Below are 18,525 nucleotides of genomic sequence, written 5' to 3' on the forward strand. Positions count from 1 at the left end.
TGGAAACAACCTAGATGTCCCTCAACAAAAGAATGGATAAGTAAATGTAATACAATGAAGTATTACTCAGACATTAAAAAATGAAATCCTGAAATTCTCAGATAGATGAATGGAACTAGAAAAAAATCATTTGAAGTGGGGCACCCCTTATGCAGAAAGACAAATATGGTATGCATTCACTTATATGTAAATATTAGCTGTTAAGTCAATAATAACCAAGCTACACTCTGTAGAACCACAGAGACTAGGCATACTGGAGAGTGGGAGTGACAGATATCCCTAGGAAAGGGAAATCAAATAAATAGTAATCAATGAGTGCAGGGGCTGGAACAAGAGAAACACATGAAGCGGGGAAAGAGGGAAGTATGAAGGATGGAATATGGAGATAGAAAGATAAAATTAATGGCCATTTGAAGGATAGTATGGAAACCTAATATAGTAGAAGCTTCTGAAAATGTATACATATACCAAGGTGATCTAAGTGAAATCACCAAAAACTAAGGGAGACAGAGCACCAACTAGCCATCTCTTGTCACTAAATGCAGGTTCCAATACCAGGATTGGGTTACACCTAATTGAATTGGCCAAAGAAGCCTCATGGAAATCCTCAACCAACCCATACTGTTGCCAAGATTATAGGCTACTTTCCACAAACTGATGGCAAGGCCCCATAGTTGAAGACAATACCTACCCCACTCATTGAACATGGAGAAGTCAAGCTGGTGCCTACATAGAGCTTTCACCCATATATTCTAGTGTCTTTGTTACAGAAAGGTATTCTGTATGTTACCAAAGAAGAAACATAAACACCAAGCCAGACCTAAACTTTTTGATCTACAGTGGTGTTCTGCATGAAAAATATGCCAATGCAATGGTGGCATAATGCTTGTGGTAGTAACCAACCAATATCTGATTTGACTGAAGGCCCACTACACTAGAGGGAGCTCATGCCCAACACTGCTTGAGTGACCAAGTGACCAAGAACCTGAGATTTGGTAGCTCAGGGACCTAGAGTAAAACCAAATACTGTGTTAAAAAGTAACAACATAAACCATAGCAATAAAATGACTCTTAATGACATTCTGTTATACTTATAGATCATTGATCATTATCTTGCTCAGCCATCATCAGAGAGCTTCCTCCTGCAGCTTTTGGGAACAAATACAGATAAATTATATTCACTCATTAGTTGCTCATTAGTGTTAGCCATGAGATTAATGTTAGTGACTCAACAATGTGTACAGATCTATAGTAAATAAGGTATTTTTAAATGGAAACATACATAAAGCACTGTTACATATCTGTTGGTTCATAGAGATTATGTAACCACAGATTCACAGGCTAACCCTGTACTTCACTTGGGAACAAAAGTTTGGTGATTTAGAACTCAGTGCTCATTGTCACTCTATATAATATTACTGTGAACAATGAGAATCATTTTTACTGCTACATTTACAAGAAAGGGAGATATTATGATTGGGTTTTTCCCTTTGAAATTTCCATATTTCTATGGTATAGTCACAGTATTTGTGAAGCTTCAGCACAAGGATTGCTATAGGTTCATGGTCATTTGGGCTACACAGTAAATGCCTGCTGTGGGATAATGCTCTTGTACACTGTAAATATTTGTCACTTGTATTGGTTTAATAAAATGTTGATTGGCCAGTAACCAGACAGGAAGTATAGGCAGGGTGACCAGAGTAGGAGAATTCTGAGAGGAAGAAGGGCAGAGTCAGGAGTCACCAGCAAATGGTGTTGTAATTGAATTGATTGACTGCTGAGGAAGGCACAACAGCTATTAAGAAACATTTGATTATTTGTCTCAGAGTCTGTGCTACTGGTGTTCTATTTAGGAAGTAGTCTCCTATGCCAATGCGTTCAAGACTACTTCCTACTTTCTCTTCTAGCAGGTTCAGAGTAGCTGGATTTATGTTGAGGTCCTTGATCCACTTGGACTTAAGTTTTGTGCACGGTGATAGATATGGATCTATTTGCAGCCTTCTACATGTTGATATCCAGCTTTGCCAGCACCATTTGTTGAAGATGCTTTCTTTTTTCCATTGTGCGCTTTTGGCTTCTTTGTCAAAAATTATATGTTCATAGGTGTGCGGATTAATGTCAGGGTCTTCAATTCGATTCCATTGGTCCACATGTCGGTTTTTATGCCAGTACCAAGCTGTTTTTATTACTGTAGCTCTATAGTAGAGCTTGAAGTCAGGGATCGTGATGCCTCCAGAAGTTGTGTTATTGTACAGGATTCCTTTGGCTATCCTGGGTTTTTTGTTTTTCCATATGAAGTTGAGTATTATTTTTTCCAGGTCTGTGAAGAATTGTGTTGGTATTTTGATGGGGATTGCATTGAATCTGTAGATTGCTTTTGGTAAGATTGCCATTTTTACTATGTTAGTCCTGCCTATCCATGAGCATGGGAGATCTTTCCATTTTCTGACATCTTCTTCAATTTCTTTTTTCAGGGACTTAAAGTTCTTGTCATATAGGTCCTTCACTTGCTTGGTTAGTGTTACCCCAAGGTATTTTATGTCGTTTGTGGCTATAGTAAAGGGTGATGTATCACAGACTCTGAGACAAACAATCAATCAATGGGACCTCTTGAAACTGAGAAGCTTTTGTAGAGCAAAGGATACGGTCAACAAGGCAAAGCGACAGCCTACAGAATGGGAAAAGATCTTCACCAACCCCACATCTGACAGAGGACTGATATCCAGAATATATAGGGAATTCAAGAAATTAGACATCAAAATGCCCAACAGTCCAATTAAGAAATGGGCTATAGAACTAAACAGAGAATTCTCAACAGAGGAAACTCAAATGGCCGAAAGACATTTAAGGAACTGCTCAACATCCCTAATCATCAGGGAAATGCAAATCAAAACAACTCTGAGATACCACCTTACGCCTGTCAGAATGGCTAAGATCAAAAACACTGAAGACACCTTATGCTGGAGAGGATGTGGAGCTAGGGGAACTCTCCTCCACTGCTGGTGGGAATGCAAGCTTGTACAACAACTTTGGAAATCAATATGGCGCTTTCTTAGAAAATTGGGAATCAATCTCCCCCAAGATCCAGCTATACCACTCTTGGGCATATACCCAAGAAATGCTCAACCACACCATAAGAGCACTTGTTCAGTTATGTTCATATCAGCATTGTTTGTAATAGCCAGAACATGGAAACAACCCAGATGCCCTTCAACTGAAGAATGGATAAACAAAATGTGGTACATATACACAATGGAATACTACTCAGCAGAGAAAAACAATGGCATCATGAGGTTTGCAGACAAATGGATGGATCTAGAAAAAATCATCCTGAGTGAGGTAACCCAGACTCAGAAAGACAAACATGGTATGTACTCACTCATAGCAGGATACTAGACATGAAACAAGGATGACTTGTCTGCTACTCACATCACCAGGGAGGCTACCTGGAAAACAGGACCCCAAGAAAGACACAGGGATCACCCAATGACAGAGAAATGGAATGAGATCTACATGAACAGCCTGGACATGAGTGGGGGTAATGAAAGGCGAGGGTTGAGGGAAAGAGAGCTTGGGGGAGCGGGAGATCCCAGCTGGATCAACAACAGAGAGGGAGAACAAGGAATAGGAGACCATGGTAAATAAAGACCACATGAGAATAGGAAGAAGCAAAGTGCTAGAGAGGCCCACAGAAATCCACAAAGATACCCACACAACAGACTGCTGGCAGAGGTCGAGAGACAGCCTGAACTGACCTACTCTGGTGATGGGATGGCCAAACACCCTAATTGTTGTGCTAGAAACCTCATCCAACTACTGAGGGATCTGGATGCAGAGATCCATGACTAGGCCCCGGGTGGATCTCTGGGAGTCCAATTAGCGAGAATGAGGAGGGTTTATATGAGCGAGAATTGTTGAGACCAAGGTTGGATAAAGCACAGGGACAAATAGCCAAATGAATGGAAACACATGAACTATGAACCAATGGCTGAGGGGTCCCCACTGGATCAGGCCCTCTGAATGGATGAGACAATTGATTGGCTTGATCTGTTTGGGAGGCACCCAGGCAGTGGGACCAGATCTTGTGCTCATTGCATGAGTTGGCTGTTTGAAACCTGGGGCCTATGCAGGATTGTTTGGCTCGGCCTGGGAGGAGGGGACTAGACCTACCTAGACTGAGTCTACCAGGTTGACCTCAGTCTGTGGGGAAGGCTTTGCCCTGGAGGAGATGGGAATGGGGGGGGGGGTTGGGGGGAAGGTGAGGGGGACGGGAAAAAAAAAAAAAAGAAACATTTGATTATAAGTGTTGATGGATTAATCCAACCTATATATTTTGAAAATGCCTTGACTTCAAAATTTAAGTCAAAAGATATGTTACTTTGGAGAAGAAGTTATGCTTTTATTTCCAAAGGAAATGAGAAGCTTTGGATTCATTCTGTGTTAAGAAAAATCAGATTTGATCCACCTATCTGTTTTTATTCCAATACCATGCTGTTTTTATTACTATAGCTCTATAGTAGAGCTTGAAGTCAGGGATGGTGGTACCTCCAGAGGTTCTTTTCTTGGATAGGATTGTTTTAGATATCCTGACTTTTTGTTTTTCCATACAAACTTGAGTATTGTTCTTTTGAGGTCTGGGAAGAATCATATTGGGATATTAATGATGATTGCATTGAACCTGTAGATTGCTTTTGGTAAAATTGACATTTTACTATGTTAATCCTACCAATCTAAGAGCATGGGAGATCTTTCCATCTTCTGATATCTTCAATTTTTTCCTTCAAAAATTAAAGTTCTTGTCATACAAATCTTTCACTTGTTTCGTTAGAGTTACCCCAAGATATTTTATATTATTCATGGCTATTGTAAAAGGTGTTGTTTCCCTGATTGCTTTCTCATCCCATTTACTATTTGTATATAGGAGGAATACTGATTTTTTTTTAGTTAATCTTGTATCAAGCCATATCACTGAAGGATTTTCATCAGATGTAGGAGATTCCTGCTAGAATTTTGGGGTTATTTATAGATACTATCATATCATCTGCAAATAGCAAAAGTTTGACTTCTTCCCTTCAATTTGTAATGCCTTGATCTCCTTCTCTTGTCTTATTGCTCTAGCTAGAACTTTGAGTACTATATTGAATAGATACGGAGAGAGTGGACAGCATTGTCTTGATCCTGATTTGCTTTGAATTTCTCTCCATTTAATTTGATGTTAGTTGTCATCTTGCTTTATATTGTTTTTATTATGTTTAGGTATGTTCCTTGTATCCCTGATCTCTCCAAGACCTTTCTTATGAAGGGGTGTTAGATTTTTGTCATAGGCTTTTCAGCATCTAATGAGATAATCATGTGGCGGGTTTTCTTTCAATTTGTTTATATGGTGGATTACATTGACAGATTTTCATATGTTGAATCATATCTACATCTCTGGGATGAAGCCTACTTGGTCATGATGGATGCTTTTTTGATTTGTCCTTGGATTAAATTTGCCAGTATTTTATTGAGTATTTTTTGTGTTAATATTCATAAGGGAGCTTGCTCTGTAATTCTCTTTCTTTGTTGCATCTTTGTGTAGTTTGGGTATCAGAGCAACTGTACCCTCATAAAAAGAATTTAGAAATATTCCTTCTGTTTCTATTGTGTGGAACAATTTGAGAAGCATTGGTATTAGCTCTTCTTTAAAATTCTGGCAGAAATCTGCACAGCAACCATCTGACCTTGGGCTTTTTTTGGTTGGGAGACTTTTAATGACAGCTTCTATTTCCTTAAGGGTTATAGGTCTATTTAAATTGTTTATCTGGTCTTGATTTAATTTTGGTATGTGGTACCTATAAAGAAAATTGTTCATTTCTTTTAGATGTTCTAATTTTGTGGAGTACAGGTTTTTGAAATATGACCTAATGATTCTCTGGATTTCCTTATTGTCTGTTTTTATGTCCCCCTTTTTGTTTCTGATTTTGTTAATTTGGATGTTCTCTCTCTTTCTTTTAGTTAGTTTGAATAAGTGTTTGTTGTTTTCTTTGTTTCTGTTTTATTGATTTCAGCCCTCTGGTTATTTCCTGCTATCTACTCCTCTTAAGAATGTATGCTTCTTTTTGTTCTAGAGCTTTCAGGTGTGCTGTTATGTCACAAATTTCTTAAAATTCTTTATGTAGGCACTTAGTGTTAAGAGCTTTCCTCTTAGCACTGCTTTCATGGTGTCCCATAAGTATGGACATGTTTATGCATTCATTTTCATTAAATTCTAAGAAGTCTTTAATTTCTTTCTTATTTCTTGCTTGACCCAGTGGTAATTCAGTTAAGAGCTGTTCAATTTCCATGACATTGTAGGCTTTCTATAGTTTGTGTTGTTGTTGAACTCTTAATTTTGACCCATGGTGATCTGATAAGACACAGGGGGTTGTTCCAATTTTTTTGTGTCTGTTGAGATTTTCTTTGTGACCTAGTATGTGGTCAGATTTAGAGAAGGTTCCATGAAGTGCTAAGAAGAAGGTATATTCTTTTGTGTCTGGATGAAATGTTTTGTAGATGTCTGTTAAGTCCATCTGAATCATAACATATGTTAGTTCCCTTATTTCTCTGTTAAATTTCTGTCTGGCAGACCTGTCCATTGGTGACAGTGGAGTGTTGAAGTCTCCCACTATTAATGTGTGGGGTTTGATGTGTGATTTAAGCTTTAGTAATGTTTCTTTTACAAATGTGGGTGCCAGCAGGACAGTGGTGGTGCACGCCTTTAATCCCAACACTCAAGAGGCAGAGCCAGGCAGATCTTTATGAGTTTGAGGCCAGCCTGGTTTACAGAGTGAGATTCAGGACAGGCTCCAAAACTACACAGAGAAACCCTGTCTTGAGAAACAAAACAACAACAAAAAAATGTGGGTGCCTTTGTCTTTGAGGCATAAATGTTCAGAATTGAGACTTCATCTTAATGGATTTTTTTTCTGTGATGAATAAGAAATGTCTGTCTCCATCTCTTTTGATTAACTTTAGCTTGAAGTCTATTTTGTTAGGTATTAGGATAGCTACACTGGCTTGCTTCTTAGGTCTATTTGATTGGAAAATCTTCTCCCAAACCTCTACTCTGAGGTAATGTCTGTCTTTGAAGTTGAGGTTTTTCTTGTATTCAGCAGAAGAATGGATCCTGTTTTCATTTCAATTCTGTTAGCCTGTGTCTTTTTATTGGCAAATTGAGTCCATTGATACTAAGAGATATTAATGACCAGTGATTGTCAATTCCTGTTATTTTTTGGTTTGGGTGGTGGTGGTGGTAGTGTGTGTGTGTGTGTGTGTGTGTGTGTGTGTGTGTGTGTGTGTGTGTTTCCCATCTTTGAGTTTTGCTGCTGTGAGATTATCTATTGCCTGTGTTTTCATGGGTGCAGCAAACTTCCTTGGGTTGGAGTTTTCCTTCTAGTACTTTCTGTAGGGCTGAATTCATGCATAGTATTGTTTAAATCTGATTTTGTCATGAAATATCTTGTTTTCTCTGTCTATGGTGACTGAATGTTTTGCTGGTTATAGTAGTCTGGGCTGGCATTTGAGGTCTCTTAGTGTCTGCAAAACATCTGTCCAGGACCTTCCAGCTTTTAAACTCTCCATTGAGAAGCTGGGTATAGTTCTGATAGGTCTGCCTTTATAGGATACTTAGCCTTTTTCCTTTGTAGCTCTTAATATTCTTACTTTATTCTGTATGTTTAGTGTTTTGATTATTAGGTGGTGAAGGAATTTTTTGATCCAGTATATTTGGTGTTCTATAAGCTTCTTGTACCTTTATAGGTATGTCCTTCTTTAGATTGGGAAATTTTTCTACTATGACTTTGTTGAATATATTTTCTGTGCCTTTGAGCTGGGATTCTTCTCCTTCTTCTATCTCTATTATTCTTGGGTTTGGTCCTTTCATCGCGTCCCAGATTTTCTGGATGTTTTGTGTTAGGAATCTTTTGAATTTAACATTTTCTTTGAACTATGAAACTATTTTCTCTATCACATCTTCAGTGCCTGTGATTCTGTCTTCCATCTCTTACATTCTGTTGGTGATGCCTCCATCTGTAGTTCTTGTTTGCTTACCCAGAATTCCCATGTCTAGAATTCCCTCTGTTTGTGTTTTCTTTATTGCCTCTATTTCAATTTTCAAATCTTGAACTATTTCTTTCACCTGTTTGACTGTTTTTTTTTCTTGGCTTTCTTTAAGAAATTTATTGATTTCTTCCAATTTTTTGTTTGTCTTTTCCTCAACTTCTTTAAGGGAATTTTTCATTTCCTCTTTAAGGGCCTCTATCATCTTCATATAGTTGTTTTTAAAGTCATTTTCTTGTGCTTCAGTTGTGTGGAAATGTCTTGCTGTTGTAGAATCATTGGATTCTGATGGTGATATGTTGCCCTTTCTGTTGTTGAATGTATTCTTACAGTGGCATTAGACATCTAGGTTTGGGATGATTATAAGTACAGGTGTTGATTCTTGTGTTGTCTTTGTTGGATGGGTGTTTTGTTCCTTTATTTTTTTTTTTCCTTTATTATCTTCGTGAATGGCCAAGGGTTCTGATGGTTGGCAAATCTTCAGGTCCAATAGAATTGTCTCACCTGAGTTTTGTGGGGGTTTGGGTGCCTACATCCAGCATATCCTTCTATTCTTATGGCTGGTATGGGCTGTACCTGTGCCTATAGAGTCTGTTCTTCCAACTGGTATGGGTTGTGCTTATGCCTGTAGAATCTTTTGAAGTTGTGGGGAATGGCTGGCCATAGAAAGGATAATGAGGTAGGTGGGGTTGGGCAGCATATTGGGTCTTAGGGGAGCAGAATCCAGTGAGTGGCAGCACTGGTGATACATCCTGGAGGCAGATCTCTCATCTGGTGGGGACTGCACCAGGCAGAATTCCACTGCCCTGGGGCAGGGCCCAGCTGCCTTGCTGGGGCTCAGATGGAGGGGGAGGGGCATAGGATGTGACCTGGGGCTTAAGGTCTGGAGATTGGGGCATTTCAGCTGGGAGGCCAATGACTGAAATTTTTATTGACTTATATATTGTTACTATATGATTGGTTAATTCAATCAATTGGTTTCTTTCAACTCAACTACTGATTTCCATTTAATGAGAGTTTGGATATTTGAGGAAGAAGCTGGAATACCCACTTATGCTCTGTTCTTTGCTTCTCTTCCTAGATACTCTAGAGTCTAGTGATCTAGTAACTGCATGAATGTTTTTTTGCCCTATTTAACTACCAACACTGATGTAATGTTTCTTCAAAGAAATCTTATTTCTGTTACATTTGCTCCATTTCTTAACTTTGTTGACTATTTATAAGGTAGGTTTTTTGAAAGTAACAGTTAAAATGCAGAATCATTGCAATTGAAAGTCTCTAGTTTTGAAAAGAATTTCTTGTTAAAGTATCTTTAAATAATGAATGTGATAATAATACATTAGAGTCTCAGAAACATATTCTCAAAATAATAAAATGGCAGTTGACTCAACAGGAGAAACATCATATGGAAAAAATACTTATTTAGAAGTACAAACACAATAGATCAAAGTGCTTTTAGGGACAGATTCTTTGGATAAATGCCTCACTAAGTAATCCCTGAGCAGTTTTGATTAACTAAAGCAAAGTAAGATTATGTAGGATTTATAAAACAAAGAAATACTACAATTCTGATTCAATGTGAATTTATCCATACAGAGATAGATGCCAGAAACAGACATTACAGCAGTTACTTGGAATGTCTTGCAGCTTAAAAGCCATTTTGTGCTATTTCTAGTAGTTGGGCACTAATCAACAAGTTTTCTTGGTAAGCTATTAAAACCTACTAATCTGTTTTCCCTTACCAGTTTTTTTTGAATGCATGGTAAACAGATTCTAAAGTCAACTAATTCAACAAGTCTGACTTGAGTATCTAATGAGCTATTTCTGCTATTTTAGTTTTTCATAATTACATTTGCAAATTTAACAAATATTTGATCAGATGTTTAATTATAAAATAGCAATAAATTCCTATAACTTATACATGATTTTCTCTCCTCTCCTAAGTACTGTTGCACTGTTGCACTGATTACAGCTAAGAAGGAACTTACTTTTGCAGAGTTTTTCAAACTAAATTCTTTGGGAAACCTGTTTAGAATTCTGTGTACTGAATTATGGTTTGAATAGCTTGACCTGAGTAAAAGATATTCCACATAACCTAAAAAAAAAAGTTCTTGAACATTCTCTGTACAGGTCCAAGTCTAAAATGTTATAAACTTTCCACAACTTTTTTTTATCAACCATAATAATATTACCTTCATATGATATAGGTGGTATCATAAAAATAGTTTATCTTTTCTTTCTCCCAGTTATATTCTCATTGTTTTGCTCACAGTGAATTAACACTGAGAAGGACACAGAAGGTGTTAACTCATCTATTTCTTCACTTCCAGGCAGTTCTAGATCCTAGAAGAATAGGCAAGGACCTTGTTATCATCATTGTCTACAATAGTTGTTACTGAGTTTTATTTCACCATGCCATAACTATATTGTAACATACTACACATATGGACACAAAATTAATCTTTCTGTGTAAATTTAGGAAATTCTACTTTTCACTTCTATAAATGTAAAATCAGTAAGTTTAAAAAAGTTTGAAGTCATCATTACAAGGTTAATATTAAAACTTGAGGAAACAACTTTCCCCAGCTGTGACAAAATGCTGAGAAAATCAACCTTAAGGAAGAAAGATTTGTTTTACTTCACTGTTTCAGAGGTCTATCATAACTTGACTCTGGTGCTTTTAAACCTTTGGTAAGGCAGAACCATCATGACAGAAGGGCATAAAGGCTAAAACTGTTCATCTCATGGCAGCCAGAAAGAGATGTTCTAACAGTCCAGAGACAATATAACACTCAAAATCACTCCCCCAGTGACCTACTTCCTCAGACTAAGTTTTGCTTCCTAACAGCTCATTAAATTTGGACTCATCAATGAGTTAAATAATTTAAAAAATTAGTACCTTCAGTTTCCAATCACCTCTAAACTGTGCTACCAGTATAACTAAGCCTTCAACACAAGCATTTGGGGATCACTTTACAGCAAAACATATACAAACTTGCTGTGGGATAATGCTTTTGTACACTGGTTTAATAAAATGCTGATTGGCCAGTAACCAGGCAGGAAGTATAGGTGGGGAGAGCAGACTAAAGGAATGCTGGGAAGAGGAAGAACAGAGTCAGTAGTCACCAGCCAGACACAGAGGAAGCAAAATGACAAAGTAGAACTGAGAAAAGGTACCAAGCCACGTGGCTAAACATAGATAAGAATTATGAGCTCATTTAAGTGTAAGAGCTAATTAGTAATAAGCCTGAGCTAATGGCCGAACAGTTATAAATAATATAAGCCTCTGTGTGTTTACTTGGGGGACACGAGTGGGAGAGATTTGTCCCTACCGCTGGCCGGCTGGGACACAGGAAAACTTCCAACTATACTAACTACTACACTAATTGTTATTATATACCACCCTCTGTTAGAATTGAGAATAGTTGGCTACTCAAACCAAAATAACTCTCTTGACAATTATTCTTGGAACAAAAGATATAAACTACTTATCATTAATTTTATTTATTCATTCACTGATCCATCTATATGCTTTGTACTGTGCTGGACAATACAGATGAAAGGCTAAATAAGACCCCCTAGCCCTTCTCCTACAAAAGTTGCCAGACTGTTTGGAGAAAACAAATCAATCACTTAGAATAATATAGCAAGTGCTGTAACAGTGAAACAATGCGTAATGTAACATATATCATATGTTGTATTTTTTGGTTAGCTAGCTTTGTTTTCTATCCCCTTACTAGGAAAATATTTGATGAAGGAAAGGACTTTATTATTCACCTCTCTCTCTCCCTCACCCACTCTGTCTCCCCACCCTTGTGTGTGTATATGTGGGTTTTTTTGTGTGTGATCATTTGTAGTTTACAAATCTAATGATCATTCTTAGTTGATTTTTGTTTTGTTTTTTGTCTTTTATTCTGTAGAAATTCTGCTACCACTGAATCACACCTAATGACTTCAGTCATGAAACTCCATAATCTCAATTCCCACTTCCAAAGATGGTCAAGATACCTTCTGTCAATAACAGTGATGGCAAAAGATTATTCTGTATAAATCTGGGAGCTATACAGATCTCCAAAGGTATTTTTAAAAAAAGTTCTTATTAATTGGAAAACTTAAGACTCCTACCATGACAGAATATCAGACGCCATACTCATTCTCTTGTCTGAAACACTTTAAAAGAATGACAGTGGTCTTCAATGTACTAGTCATGAGTTCATAAATAACTATGATCACCAATCGAAGTAAATTGCTCAGTGAGATAATCATATTTCTTGTCTACTTTTGGTGAGACATGACCTCACAATATAATCCTGGCTAGTTTCAAACATTCGATATAACTCAGACTAGCCTGAAACTCATAATGCTCCAGATTCAGCTTCCTGAGTACTAGAATTACACAAATGCCTATCATTCCTATCTGAGTTTTGACACATTAGTAACAGGAAAGCATTTGAATGATAGGCTCAGAAAGGAATAAACTCTCTGAGATGAGGAAATGGATTTAAAATCTGAAGGAAAAAAACTATAAGAATTTATTGAAAAGACTACAACACAGAGCAAATCTTTAGAGATCTTATACAGTGTACCCCTTGATAGTACCTGTTCCCTAGCAAGAAAGAAAAAGAACAAAGAGAAAATATTTTTAATATTTATTAAGAGTTATTCATCTTTTATCTTATAAATGGGTGTTTTCTTGAATGTATGTATATGTATCATATTTGTGCCTGGACCCCATAGACGTTAGAAGAGGAAATTAGATCCCCCAGAACTGGAGTTACAGATGGTTGTGAACCACCACATGTAGGCTGGGAATTGAACTCAGGTCCTCTCGAAAAGGAATAAGTGCTCTTAACTGCTGACCTATCTCTCCAGTCCTGATTTTTTTAAAAGAACAAAAGCTCCATGTTTCATGGGCAATTTGGTTGAGTACACAAGAATCTCAGGAGAAATACAGTATTAGGAAAATTAATATTATGAGTACTACTCTATTTCCACCTAACAAATTGTTAAAGTAAAAGCCTTAAAGTTCAAACTATTTTAAATAACACAAAGTCCCTGATAGAAGCACAAACCTATTCAAGGAATACAGATTAAACTCAGCAACTAATAAAGTAAAAAATGAAATATCTGTCATCCAACCAAAACTTCCTAAACATATAAAGAACTGATAAAAATCAATAAATGGTGACCTAGAATTAATATGTTAATATTAGCATGCAGATATACTAAAATATTTACTACAATTGTATTTTATATACTCAAAAAAAGAATTAGAGCATATATTCCTGATTAAAAGTTCTCAATGGGGAGAAAAAAAATTCTTTAACTTGTAGAGCATTTCTAGAAAAGAACAAGCTGACATTAGATTTAGTGATGGAAGACTCAATGCTTTGACCTTAAGGTCAAGAATAAAAAAGGGATGTTCTTTCTCATCACTATACTAGAGTTTTCAGTAAGTGCAATAAGACAATGAAACAAAAGGAATAAAAGACATTTGTAATGGAAAAGAAGAAGTAAATCTATCTTTGTTTATAGAACAAGACTATCTGTGTGTACTCTGATGGAATCTACAAAAAGGGAATAAAAATTAATAAAAGAGTTTCAAAAGAGTATAGGTCAAAAGATGAATACTTAAAAGTCAACTTTATTTCAGTACACTAGTATCCAATAAGCATAAATTCAAAATAAAAAGCAAGGTCATCTATAGTGTCCTAAAATATCTAGTAATTATTATTAAGTAATACAGTTTTTGTTACAGTGACATATAGCAGGGTCATCAGAAAAATTTCTAAGTGAAGAAACAAACAACAAATAATGAACATACACAACTCTGTTAACTTCTGTCTTCTCTTTGGTAATCCAGTTTTCTACTTGTAAGAAAGAGCTATCAAGCAATACAATAATTCCATAAACTGTATCAGCACCACCAAAATTTTTAATGCTACCAGAATAACTCTTTGTTTGATGCCTCCAGAAGAAAATTAAGTAATTTTAATCCATATTTAAAATTCTTTCATATTATGAACCAGTTCTGTCACCCAGTTGGCAGGACCTGAAAACTTACAAGAGTACCACAGGCTTTTCATGGCTAAGCCACCATTAATCCAACAAGGCTGACTCAGAATCCTTTTTTAGTGATTTTCATGAATGTGACTCAAGAGCTGATTAATTAAAATCAAAGTATAATCAAGACTTTAAGTAAGATATTTCAAATTCTTTAGTAGAAGAAAGCCAAATTCTTAAGCACTCATTTATAAACAAATTTTTTCTTGCTTACTTAGTTTGTGAAAGCAATATTTCAGAGGCCTCTACTAACTACATTCAACAAACAAGTTTTGAGTACTTGTGGTAATGCTCTAAACACAACACTGCCTACATGAATGGATCTTTTCTGAGCCTAGATATTAAATGATATTTTTGTGTTTCCATTCATTTTATCTCTACTAGGCAAGAATAAATAGGCTGGCCTCTTGCAGTGGAGACACACTTAGTAAAGTGGAGTCACACCACCTATTTCACTAAGACCCTGATCAATCAACAGCTGATCACAAATTCTGGTTCTAAGAGCAAGTCTAGATATGTCAGCAGATCCACACAGCCAACTGCCCCTCTTACTGTAAGATGGCAATGACATTTGATATTTAATTTGTGCTACAGTATTGACAACAGAGAAGTCATATGCCTTTCACCCCATTTTTCTAAAACTCATAGAGCAATCTACAGTGCAATTTCTGTAGTTTAAACCTGAAAAGCATCTTAATTCCACCAGCTTGTTTTCTATGTGAATTTCTCCATTGTAGTATTACACTTTTATCTCTCTTCAGATACAAATATTTGTGAGTAGCTTGTTCACAAATCAAAGACTGCCTCAGTCATTCTACTTAACACCCTCTAGCATCATTCCTGCTTTCAGAATATAGTCTTCACTCCCCACTATGGGTCACAGTGAAGTAGGCCTGGAGCCAAGACAAAGCAGCAATTTCAATTGCACTTGTAATAATGACTTCTTCCAGGAAGTATAGAAACATCTTTCATGGAAATGCTTTTCTACTTTAATTCAGGGAATATTGTTTTAGTAAATGTACCAAAGTGTATCAAAATGAAATAGTTCATATAGTTGAACATGAATATCTGGTTTTACCAAGTGATATAAAGTTAAGAGAGCTAACAAGAGAAGAAGATGGGTAGAAAAAATAGTAATTCATTGGAGCAAGATCAACTTAGGCCTTCAGAGAAGTCTGCATCTGGGTGTTATGGGCAAAGAGGCCAAAATGACACTGTGGAAGGGTGAGTACACCTAACCTTTAACTTTACACCAATGACAAAATAGGTGTACTTGGATCATCAACAAAATATTAGATATACAATCAAATCTCCTGAAAGTGGAGATTAGCAGGTATTGCTTGATCTTTATGTTATCACTTTTGGCTAAAATAACTAAATAAAAAGTACATTTGAAGAGCTGGGGATGGGGACATAGCTTAGTGGTAAGTTCTTGTCTAGAATCCACAAGGCCCTAGTTCAATCTCCAGTGTTGGGTGAGCGCTTTGAATATTTCCATGCTTACACCCAGTTGACTCAGGATTCAATGCAGTATCCTCAGAAATTGGAGGTAATTGATGTTTCTGTTCTTGTTCTCCTGTTTTTGTTTGTTTTGTTTTTGTTGTTGTTGTTGGTTGCATGTGTATGTATTTGTTTTCATTTGTTAGTTATTTGTTTGAGGTACTGAGGATTAAAGTTAGGGTCTCACACAATCTAGACAAGCAATCTACCACTAAGCTACATACCCAGTCACTTTTACTTTATAATTTGAGTTTGGGTGTCTCACTAAGTTGGCACACTTGAATTTAGGATCCTCCTGCCTCAGTCTCTTTTATAGACCTACACCACCAGCCCTGGTCAGAAACCAATTTTCATCTAGATTTTATCCAAGCATACTAACTTAATATACATGAGCTCTTAACCTATAAACCTTCCATAAATGACTTAACCATGATTTTTTACTTTTGAAAACACATTCTTCAAGGTGCTAATTTCTAGAGTCTATGCATGTAAAAATAAAAAAGAATAACAAATGTTCAAAACAGCAAACAAACATACATACACACTGAAAAAAAGCTAGTTCTTGTTTTTAAAGACATGGTTTCAATCCTAAGACAACAAAGACAACCCAGAACTACCAAAGAAAGACATTTGGGGCATGAAGGAGCACCAGGAATACTAAAATTTTTATTTCCTGGGAAGTTGGGAAATGTACAGTGTTATGATATAAACCATACATCTACACCCAAGGAAAGACTCAGGAGAAAAATATATCCAATAAAAGCGATAGTCTTGCAACCTGCCCTTTCAACTTCTTACTACCGAACCTTCTGTTGTACTACCATCATCTTCCCTGTCTTATATCTCTCTCCAATAGGCCATCAAGCTAATCTGTTTCCATGTAGTGCCTTTGAGTGATCTCTCAGTGGTCTGTTTTTATCAAATAAACCCAAACCAAACAAATTAATAATTCTTATTCTCTGTCTGTCTGTCTGTCTACCTGCCTGCCTGCCCCTGCCTCTTTCTCTTGCTCTTTCTCTGCCCCAATGAATTATACTAGTGTTCATCTCTTTGGCCTTTTATTTTGCCAGAACATGTACTAATCACAAAGCTTGTTCAGGCCTCCTCTAAAATAACTCTTTAAATTGACCATGTATACCCATCACCAGTGTATCTTTCCATGAGAGCCATTTTCCTTTGTTTGATATCTTCCTCACTTTATCTATCCAAAATTCCCATTCTAGTATCATGACCATAATATAAATGACCTTTAAAAATACAAAGTACATCATGTTATTCTTCAGTGAAGCCTTTTCTCATGACAAACTATTGATTTCCTTACATGAGACAATGTTATACAAAGCTTGACCTACCATTATTTTTAGACAAGTGTCTTAGTTAGGTTTCTATTTCTGGGATGAAACATCATAACATAAAAAAAAAACCTTGGGGTTATTTACTCTTACAGCTCTCAGGTCACATTCCATCACTGAAGTAAATCAGGGCAGGAAATCAAGGCAGGAATCTGGAGGCAAGGAACTAAAGTGGAGGACATGAAGGAAAGCTGTTCACTAGCTTGCTCCCCATGGTTCATTCAGCTTGCTTTCTTATAGCTCCCAAGACCACCTACCTACCCATGGGTGGCACAACCCACAATGGATTAGGCCCATCCATCACAGAAAATGCCCCCACAGACTTGACTACAGGCCAATCTTATTGATGCCATTTCTCAGTTGAGATTTCCTCTTTTCAGATAACTCTAGCTTATATCAAGTTGACACACACACACACACACACAAAAAAAAAACCCCTGGAAAACTAGTTATACCTCTTTCTAGTTCACTGTATTACATTCACATCTAAACTTTATAAATATTCTAAGCTTGGCCTGAACTCTGTATTGCTTGCACTTTAACTGGCTTCTATATAGTCTTCCTAGCTCAGATTGCTCTTTTTCTTCTAGTACTTCCTAAAACAAATAGAGACATTCTTCCTCAGTACCACCATCATTTTATAGAAATTGGACACTTAGTTGCAAATAGTGAAACCAACTTTAACTATGTAGAGCAGTGCACATGTAGGTTAAGTGTTAGGTAGCTAGCATAATCTCTAGAATATTTAAAAGATGGAACTTGGAGACTTAACTGTCCAGTTATTACCTAAGCTCCTCTACACAGTGTCTTAAGTTGTCTAATGACTATTATGGATGAGCAGAACCTCCAGTGAGACCAAGCACTGGGTGATACCACTACCTTCTCATTCTGCCTCTTATTGGGCCACAGCTCCTGCTGCAAGCAAGCTGGGAAAGTTCCTAGTATCTTTCTGAGTAGTCAGATTGACTGTTCTACAGCTTTGTTGTGTAAGGGTGGGTAGTCATAACCATTTTTTAAATTTAAATTTATTTCTCAGTTTTCCTGAAAAAAAAAATGCTATCATTGCTCTCTCTATCTTGTCTGTTTTCCTAGGACTTCAATAAACAGTACGTGTCTGTCCTTAATAATAACAGTAGCTTAATATGAATGTGGACATGTGAATAAAACAGCATTGTTTAGTTTCCAAGTACAGAAAAAAGAGTAATAGGACAGACAGTGATGGGCAACAGGCATGTAGTGGTGATAAGCAAGAGCATGTAGTGTCTCCTCCTCAACTATTAATAACAGCTAAAGTCCTCAGCCTTGTTGAAAGGACCTGGGTACTGAACTGTGCTAAAGAAGGATAGCAGGGCTAAAACATGCAATGATAGCACCCCATACCTCCAATGTTAGCACTAGCTAAATTTTATTAAGCCGTACCTGGCCACCATGACAATTACAACATGAAGATAATGACTGTGCTGTCTCTAACAAGTTCTGGATCATATACAATAGTTTTTTTTAAAATAATTGAGTAAATGAATGAGGGTGAAGA

The sequence above is a fragment of the Peromyscus californicus genome, unplaced genomic scaffold (genome assembly GCF_007827085.1).
Source record: "Peromyscus californicus insignis strain IS unplaced genomic scaffold, ASM782708v3 Scaffold_9__1_contigs__length_137607984, whole genome shotgun sequence".
Classification (NCBI taxonomy): domain Eukaryota; kingdom Metazoa; phylum Chordata; class Mammalia; order Rodentia; family Cricetidae; genus Peromyscus; species Peromyscus californicus.